This window comes from Phyllostomus hastatus, unplaced genomic scaffold (genome assembly GCF_019186645.2).
Source record: "Phyllostomus hastatus isolate PE091 unplaced genomic scaffold, TTU_PhHast_1.1 phas_contig_58, whole genome shotgun sequence".
Taxonomy (NCBI): Eukaryota; Metazoa; Chordata; class Mammalia; order Chiroptera; family Phyllostomidae; genus Phyllostomus; species Phyllostomus hastatus.
In genome coordinates, this window is record NW_025333916.1 from 8,581,602 (window position 1) to 8,592,070 (window position 10,469).

General features: G+C 37.7%; 1 pseudogene; it reads right to left on the reverse strand.

Moving 5' to 3' along the window:
- Positions 1 to 425: 425 nt before the first annotated feature.
- LOC123824817 lies at positions 426 to 1,257 on the reverse strand (annotated as a pseudogene).
- Between the last annotated feature and the right edge of the window lie 9,212 nt (positions 1,258 to 10,469).

Sequence of the window (10,469 nt, forward strand, 5' to 3'; positions counted from 1 at the left end):
TGTATGAGTTGTTTATAAATTGTAAACATTAATCCCTTAGCAAGTGAATCACTGACAAATATCTTCTCCCACTCTGTAGACTGTCTTTCTATTTTGTTGATGGTTTTCTTTGCTGTGCAAAAAATTTTAGTTTGATATAGTCCCATTTATTTATTTTTTCTTTAGTCCTGTTTATTTTTTCCCTTGCTAATGGGGATATATTAGAAAAAAATATTGCTAAGGAAAATTTTGGAGATTTTTCTGCCTATATTTTTAATATATTTGAAATTTTAAGTTCAATTTTTAAGTTAATTGATGAAAACTTTTGGAAGAATGTTTTCCTGGAAACTACTTTTTCTCAGGGAAAAAGAAGGAAAATCAGCACCCTCTCAGCATAGCCACAGATGCTGTGGCCGTCAAGCCTCTGTGCAGATGGGGTTGGTCCCTCAATCAGTCAAGTCACTCTCTAGATCAGCAAGATTGTAGTCTGGATCATCCTCATCATCCTGCAGCTCCAAGTGACCCATTCCTGAATCACAGACTCATCTCCCTCCCCAGGGTATCCTCCAAGAACTGGATTATCAGAGGTGTCAAGGTTATGATCTGTTTCAAACAGCTGCTTCCCACTTAATTTATTTTTTCCTGTTTGTTCTTCTCTCATTCATTTATTTTCAATTTCCAAGAGTTCTGTACCAAACTTGGCTTTCCAACTTAAGAAAATCTCAACTGCAACAGGAGTTCCATGAAATAATTGCTTTTCGGTTTCTTCTGCTTCTTTTTCTTTGTATTTCTTCTCTTCCAGTTTTTTTTAATCCACTATATGACTGTTTTTCTTGCACAGCTATCACTAAAGTAACAATCATCACCATACCAAGGTTTCCTTCTACCTGTAATGCTGATAACTTTAAAATGCCTGAGACACCATATCTTCTAAATTTTCAAGGAGAATATTTCACAAGTGGGGACCTCAACTGGGTATTACTTATGTAAACTTGAGGACAGCCTAGACACTTTAATCATTTTCTCCAGCCTCAGCTGTCACTGTAATGGTGAAGCTGGGAAGATTTTCTGATAGTGCCAGTTAATGACACTCTCAAACCCCTCTTCACTCATCCCTGTAACATCCTCAGAGGGCAGCTATACTGCTAGTGAGAGAGAACACGAGCAGGACTGGGTCTACAGAGGGGTAGCTGAGAGACATCTGCCTGTAAAGGAGACAGGGTAGATGGACTCCAGGGCCTCCAGCTCACTGTGCTGCTCCCTGCCATAATCTGTCATCATGGCCCTTGCTGCTGCCCATGGATCACCCAGACACTTAGGTAGTATGCTGCAGCCAGGACCACAACCACACTGGGAGAATGGGCAGTAGCCAGGCAGGCAGAGGTGCAGAGCCCCCATCTGGGAGGCCTGGGGCCCAAAGCCAGGCTGGGCATTCTGAGTAACAGCCCTGTGTTGGCCTCCACCTGCTCCTTAGTTCCTATGTTTTCTTCTAGGTGTTTTATAGTTTCAAGTCTTACATTTAGGTCTTTAATCCATTTTTTTCTTTCTTACAGTACTTTTTTAATTTTTTTAAAGTCTTTAATCCATTTTGAGTTCACCTTGTATACGGTATAAGAATCTGGTATAGTTTCATTTTTTGGCATCTATCTATTCAATTTTCCCAACACCATTTATTGAATAGGCTGCCTTTACCCCATTGTACATTCTTGCCTCCTTTCCTTTGTCATATATTAATTGACCTTATTAGCATGGGTTTATTTCTGGGCTCCCTATTCTCTTCCACTGATTTATGTGTCTGTTTTTATGCTAGTACCATGCTGTTCTGATTACTATAGCATTATAGTATAGTTTAATATTAGGTAGTGTGATACCTCCAACTTTGCTCTTCTTTCTCAAGATAGCTATGGCTATTGAAAATCTTATGATTCTGTATACATTTTTGGATTTGTTCTAGTTCTGTGAAAAATGCCATTGGTATTTTGATAGGAAATGAGTTAAATCTATAGGTTGCTTTGGATAGTACAGACATTGTAATGAGACTAATTCTTCCTATCCATGAGCACAATATATACTTCCATTTATTTGTATCTTCTTCAATTTCTTTCTTAAGTCTGTTATAATTTTACAAATACAGATCTTTTACCTCCTTAGTTAAATTTATTCCTAGATATTTTTGATACAATTGAAATGGGACTGTTTTCTTAGTTTCCCTTCCTACTAGTGTATAAAAATGCACCTAATTTCTGTATATTTATTTTATATCCTGCTACTTTACAGAATTCATTTATTAGCTCTAATCATTTTGTTGGGTTTTTTTTTTTTTGGTGTGGTCTTGATCTGTTTTTAACTGTCTAGCTCTCTGCAGCTTTGAGTTTGCAACCCCTTGACTAGAGTTCACTGTTGCAGGCTAAAACCACTCACATTTAAGGTGGCTATGTACCTATCTGAAATGTCCTTTTTGTATTGTTCTTAACATTTAACTCTCAAAGAACAAATTTTATTTCAAACTTCTTAAGGATGTACCTCATAGTTACTGTCACACAGTAACAACATGAACTTTGTGTTGCTCTCTAGACTGACACATAATGAATGGTTGGGTGGGTCAGAGTTAGTAGAGATGCAGATTTTACTACTTGTGGCACAAATATCTAAACATTAAAGTTTCTGGAAATGGAATGAAAACCAGTCTAGAGAAGTGGTTCTGCCCCACATGAGTTTTTTAGAAGACCAAGAGTGGTGTATCAAAGACTATAGATTAGAGAGTGATTAGCACATAGTAAGTGCTCAAAAAACAATAGCTGAAGCAGCAATACAGAGAAGGTTCCTCTAAGGTCTCATCCAAATCTCAAAGTCTGGAATTTTACCAAGGAACCATTCAGAGTAAAGTCACTTTGTATGCCTAACATTTAAATACATAGTATTTTTATTAATATTACTAATAACAATAATTGCTGCCAACCATTGAAAACTAATATTTCTAACACTTTATACTAAATACCTTACTGTTGTCTCATATAAATATTATATGAGGTATGTATCAGCATTCCCACTTTACAGGTGAGAAAACTTATGTTCACCCTGTTCACTTGACAAACACAAGACCACATAACTAGTAAGATACAAAAGATTCATTCCAAATCTTCCTGGCTCCAAAGCCATACTTATCACCCATTATACCATTTAAAAGAACAAAACAGCTGGATAGAAAATGCCAGATGGAGAGAAAATGCCAGATGGATAATTTTGAAGTAAGGCAGAGACACAGATGCCCTTAAAGATATACACTTTCACTTGAATGAGGAGGTAGGTATTATTGCTCTTCTTTGATAAGTTCTCATGAAGGAAAGAGATCACATAGCTAGATCAGAAGGAAATTTTACCCTTGCTGAGCTTCATCCTTGGAAATAAATCACCAAGTGAAAACCCCACCGAGGCTTCCAGCTACCATTTTAAAAGGGAGTTTGGGACAGTGAACCAGAGATCACTGTTAGGAGAATTTGCAAACTTTGGAACTTTCTTAAGTGTATTTATCTCATTAAATTCATTTTTCCAAAGTGATTGGCTGAAAACCCACAGGAGAAAAGGACCTGGATGCTTGTCTTCAGGCACAGTAAAGGAGAGTTATTCTTTTTAACAACCAGCCTTCATGGGAGGATAAAGAACACCTTTAATGATACAATTCTCAGTGGAAGCATCCAAAAGAGAGAAACTTAAGTGGCCAAGCTCTGTAGTTCAAAAAAAAAAGAAAGAAAAAGAGGATAACTTGGGCAACTTGGAGCTCCCTGGGGCCTAGCCCAATAAGCAGATCTTCACACTGTCCCCCTGGGACACAGAGATAACTGACCACAGCCAGGCACAGACACTCAGATGCACTAGAAGGGTCATTCTCAATATGTGGATCCCAGACCAGTGCATCATCTTCACCTGGGAACTCACTTGATATGCAAATAATATGATCCCACTCCTGACCAACTGAATCAAGAAGTTGGAGGACAAGGCCCAGCAATCTGCACTTTAGTAAGCCTCCAGGTGATTCGATTATAGGCTAAAGTTATAAACTATTGCACTAGGGAACAGAATTTGGGTCAGAATTTGGTTACAGAATTTCACCTCAGGAGGTACTCTTCCCCCAATACAAAATGAAAACAAAAGCAAGAAAGTAATTGTGCTGGGAAGGCTAGAGAAAACGATTCATGTCACCAACAGGGAGAAAGGGGCTAATCTCCCCATCTCAGGCTGGGCAAGAGCAGCTTACATGTGGGCTCCCGGCTGAAGGTGAAGGAGTCAGAAGCATTAGTGCCCCCTCGCCCTTGTCCCCATGCACCGCCCCACGTGCCCCAGACATGTCACCCACTGTGCTGCAGCCCAGACTGCCATAGAGAACACCATGTCCAGCTCAACAAAACCAATCTCCAGAGCACCTGAGCAATCACAGGCGTTCTCAACAACAGGAACAATCACAAAAGATGTAAGGTGAACAATCCATCAAGTGATCATGAGTCATCACTCTCAATAGCATCCATCTTCTATATGTATTGCTGTACCATCCACATTTGTTTGCTGACAGTTTTAGTTATTACCCAAAACCATGAATACTCACTATAAATGATACAAAAATAGACTTAAAAATAGTGAAACTTACCATATCAGCAATGAATTTGGTGGAAAACAACATATGCCTAAGATAAACACATATTATTCATTCTAGTTAGGCACTTTAAAGAAAAAAATTAAAATTAAAAAAAAACCCAGACTCTGGTTATCAATGGAATATAAGGCACTGGTGTCCTAAAACAAAAGGTCCATTATTCAAATATATTCATGAGTTTGTCTAAAATGTAACAAATCCAGCTACCCTTAATATACTGGTAAATGTCTGTGCATTTTAATGAGTTATTAAAAACAGTATAAAAGTTCACACCCAAAACCATCTGAAACCATGATGTTTTGTTTTCCAAACTGCAATACATGAATTTTAAAATTTAGATTTCTCATAACAAATAACCAGTGTTCTATCATTAAATCATATGAAATCTATTTTCAAACTTTTTCTTTTCTTCAGTGACTGCGTACACCAAAACAGGAAGAAATATGTTAGAACAAATAGTTATTGAAGAAAAAATACCAGGCCTCTCACCATTAGCAGAAGATAATCCGTGAGGTGACAGGAATGCAGCAAAGCCATAGGTAAAAGCAGACTTCCAGCTACAGAACATGATACAAACGTCAATGATGCTGGAATGATGTTAAAAGTCCTAAATGAGAGGCTGGGAATATGAGTCAAATTGGTTTACCCAGTGAAAGGGAAGGGGAAGTGGTCCTGCAATTCTATCTGCCATAGGGAAGGTAGGCAGCAACAGATAGTTCTCATTCTCAAATGCTTAAGATTTTTCCTTTGTTAAAACAATGATAACTCAGAGAAGATACTGATATGGGAATGGGTGAAGCACCAGAGAAGCAAATTGTTTCAATTTAGTTCAAACAGCTCTCTTTCCAACCTTGCTGTATTCAGACACCTAATTATAATGCCATATGCTTTGAAAAAAACATTTTTTCACTGCATCTAAAACAAGCATATGGTGAAATATGTTTTTGGTGTTATCTTTTAAATGAAGTGAAGAATTGATGTAGTATATAATACTTCTAATATGTAAAGGGCTTAAAGACTTTTGAAATATAACATCAGAATAGATGGATTCATAATTTTCTTGACATATTTTTGCATATTTGATTAATTAATTGGTGTCTTGAGACTATGTCATTTTATACCAAGATCTGAATGTACATGGGTTAATTTACTAGTGAATACCATTTTAATTGGATTCAAAATTGGGGTATATATCTCTGAGGATCATAACTGGTCATAGTATTCAAAAGTATTAATTAATACACTTCAGAATATTAATTTATTTTCCAAATGCCTTATGATCCCCCTGAGTTCATAGATTTATGAAAGTTTTCCTCTCAGCACAAACTCATGCCCATACATTTGGATTTTACAAAAGATTACAAAAGATAGTCAAATGTAAAACTATGAAAAGTAAAAAAAAATATTATCATGGACCTTCTGTTACTGATTTTAAGTAAATTTACCAAAAATGCACACATAATATCTAGGAAAAATTCAACTGTTTGTTTCTTGGATAAATGTCTACATTTATTTTCTATCAAAAAGAAATATATCTACTGGTGTTATCAAATTAAGCCATTTAAACAATGATTTTTGTGAATCTGTTTTAGAAATATGGTGTCAAAATATGCATCAAGTAGGTTGAAGGTCAGAAAATGAGCATTAACCTTAACTGTTCCATTCACTACTTTTGCAGCCCTGGTCAAGTTAACCTAACCTCTATAAAATCATTCTGCACTCTTACATTGTCAAGGTTCATTTAAGTCTGGGCCTATGAAGCCTGCAGGGAGAAGAGATTGTGTCTATTGGCTAGCTTCGTTGTGTTTATTGAGATACCTATCAATCACTCAAGGACACCAAGTACAAAGTATCATACACCCTGCAGTTTACAGATGTGAGGTCTGAGGAAATTCTTGTAACAGTTTTGGACCTGATGATGAGCAGAAGCTAGCCTCACAGTGCTCCAGTGCTCATCAGCAAATCCCAATCTATTTTCAAAACCTCTTGAGGTAAAAAAAAGTGGTCCAGGAGTACCTTTCAGGCAACATGCAAGAGATCCTGGACCCATTACCTTCCCATTATGAGTCCTGCTTCATGAAAAAAAAAGCATAGTCCTTTATGCACATCACCCTCTGCCTTATTTTCTATATTTTTGTTAGTGAGTAAAGACTCTTCGGGGTTATCTAGAACCAGAGAGATAATGCACACATAATATCTAGGAAAAATATCCTAGATAAAATATCGCCTCACAAGTACTTGAGGTGGCCTAAAAATATCCTAGGAAAAATATCGCCTCACAAGTACTTGAGGTGGCCTATAAGATCCTGTATAATTTGGACACCTGCCTACCTCCAACTTCTCCTCCCTTAGCTAGCTGTGGGGCTTCCCCAACTCTCAATGCTCCAGTTAGAGAGATCATCTTGCCCCCTGCTTCAGGGCCTTGGCACCTGCAGCTTTCCCTGGAAGGCTCCACTTGCATGCTCCACAGACCCACACAATCTCTATCTAGTAACATGCTCTGACTTCTGTTAAAGTATCACTTTCCCAGGGAAACTTTCCATGACCTCCAGTCTAGATCAGGTATGTGTATAATGAACTCTAAAGGGCAGTGATCTTTACTTTACTTACCTACATTTGATATTATGCATTCATTTGCAGTGTTTTTCAATTATGTCTATTCTCCAATTCATTGGTAACATCCATGAAAGTGTATACTTTGAGACTTTGCTCACCAATTCTATTATTCAAGTTCATAATTGCAAGCAACAGAAACCAATTCTGGCTGATTTACAAGACAGTATAGATAGGAGTTAAAAGCCTCTGTCTGATACCAAGCTGCCTGTGTGTAAATCCTGACTCTACCACTTACCATCTCTATGGCCTCAGACAGGTTCCTTAATACCTGTATATTAATATCTGGATATCTGTATAATATCTGTATAATATCTGCATATCTCAGCCTTCTCATTGGTAAATAGGGATGATAAGGGGATCTGCCTATTACAACTATAGGAAGGACTGAATGAATTTATCCATGTAACTTAGTAAGAGAAAAACAAAACAAATGTTAAATATCCAAAAAATTGTGTCTATTATTTAAGCAGAAAATAAATGTATTAGCATTTATTTTAAAGGTTATTAATATTATTATAATAAACTATTATTAAAAGGTCACTGGATAATAGTCTATGACTCTGGAAAAGAGAAATTATAGGGACAGGAAACAGACTAGAGTAGATGGGGATAAATACAAAGAAAAAGCATGAGAGAACCTGAGGCATGATGAAACTCTTCATTATCATCACTTCACATATTGTCAAAATCGACAGAACTGTCTTCTACAAAGAGTGAATTTATTGTATGTAAGTTTTAAAATGAAGGGTTACTTTATAGTTCATAAAGTCACTGCAATGTTGGAGAGCTAGGCCTAGACAGTGAGCAGGAACCACGAAGGCTAGTCAATGTCAAAGATCACAGCCCAAATCAGTACAGTGGGGACAAGGCACCCCCACTGTTGGACCCTGAGTGACAGAAGACCACACACTGTCATCATCCAAAACACAGAATATGCAAAACTGCCATTGGCATTTAGTGCCTTTGCTGTCCCTACTGCTGCAAGAGAATGGATACTGACACCTCCATAGCAACCAACCACCTGTCAGCAGAGAGGATTTTCTGCCACTACTTCTTGGGCTACTTATTAGCTACCAATTTAAAGTCTAATGGAGGTGCAAAAGACTGGCCAAGGCTATATCTTAGCTTCAAAGGAGGCTGGATGATTGTCTGTTTCAGCTTTATAATTATAGGTAAACAATTTCTCCAACAACTTAATAAGATGGAAAAATATGCTGAATATACAGAGATGGGATCACATGATGGAAATCAAAAACTATTACAAAATAAACATGTCTATGGTAGTTTTCAGTAAATATTTGTTGAATCAGATTGATAGCAGAAAGTCAAAATTAGGCCTTTCAGAAATGGGTTCTTGTTAACAAATAACTTTAATGGTAACTAACTATTTAATCTAAATATGAGATAAACTAGCACTTAACAAGAAGCAGCATGTTATAGTAGAATTGAACCAGAAACCCACTGATCTTGAATTCACAGACCCTCTTAGGGCTTTACCCCCATTTGCATCATTGAAGCCCTACATAGGGTTGCTGTGAGAGTGAAATGAAGGGGAAGTTATGAAAAAAGTTTTAAAACTCCAAAATCCTATGTAAATGTAAGTTACATAGAATAATATAATACTTTTAAATGAATTCAATCTCTGTGTCCAGAAATAGTAAGATCTCCATAAGGTTGCTGGAGAAGCAATTGCTATCCATGAGCCTCATCTTTCGACATCAGGCCATGAGAGAGGGCATATTCTCACCCATAGTCCCAGGCCATCTCTCCAACTGCTTCCCACCTACTCTTCTGCTTCCTATGAGAACTGCTAGTGTCATTAGCCTCATTCTCAAATAGAACAGTGACAGAGCTACTATTCCTTAAAGGCAAGAGTAGATTGCACGGATTCTCAATTGTCCTTGTTCTTATCCTACCTTGTTCTACAGCAGAGCTGGGCCTCAAGGGAGGACGTCCATGCTTATCCACAGGCTGACTTGTTAACTGGACTTAGGAAGCCAGGAGCAAGATTCCCTGGCGATGCCCTGGCGAGATTTCTAGACCTCTTTCTCATAGCAGCAATAGTAGACAACTGCTACTTCATAGGAAAACCTTCCTTCTCAGATGGGCATTTGCCCATCTATTCTATTTTAGATTACTTACACTTTGCCCTCCCACCCTCCAATTGGGTTGTTCCTTAAGTCAAGAGTCCTGGAGAGAAGGTGGGTCAGTAGTAGGATTTAGTATTAAAATTCTACCCAAAACAAAGTATTTTTAGTGGAAGAAAGAAAAGCCTTAGAACAATATCTGTAATTTTGTTTCAGTCCAAACAAAATGCCCCAAATCCTGTGTATATTCTTCTGCAATTATGAAAATAATTTTTTAAAGATCACAAAAAATGCAAACCAAACTTTTTTAATCCTCACCAAGGATATGTTTATTGAATTTTTTATTGTTGTTCAGTTACAGTTGTCCCCATTTTCCTCCACTGCCCTCCCCTGCCTATTCAATCCCTACTCCCAAAGACACTGCCCTCCCCATTGTACATGTCCACGGGTCCTTTGTACACATTCTCCTTCTTTCCCCCATTATCCCCTTCCCCACTCCCCTCTGGTCACTGTCAGTTTGTTCTTTATTTCAATGTCTCTGGTTCTTTTTGGTTCATTTGTTTGTTTTGTTGATTAGATTCCACTTATAGTTGAGATCATATGGTGTTTGTCTTTCACTGCCTGGCTTATTTCACTTAGCATAATACTCTCCAGTTCACTCCATGCTGTCATGAAAGGCAGGAGCTCTTTCTTTCGGTTACATAGTACTCCACTGTGTAAATGTACCACCATTTTTTGATCCACTCATTTACTGATGGGCACTTACGCTGTTTCTAGCACTTGGCTAATGTAAATAATGCTGCTATGAACACAGGGGTGCATAGGTTCTTTTGAATTGGTATTTCAGGATTCTGAGAGTATAATTCCAGCAGTATAATTGCTGGATCAAAAGGCAGTTCCATTTTTAGTCTTTTGAGGACATTCCATACTGTTTTCCACAGTGGCTGCACCAGTCTGCATTCCCACCAACAGTGCACTAGGGTTCCCTTTACTTCACAACCTCACCAGCACTTGTTTGTTAATTTGTTAATGATCGCCATTCTGAACCGCGTGAAATGGTATCTCATTGTGGTTTTTACCTTGTCTATCTGATGGCTAGTGATGCTGTGCATCCTTTCATATGCCTATCGGCCCTCTGT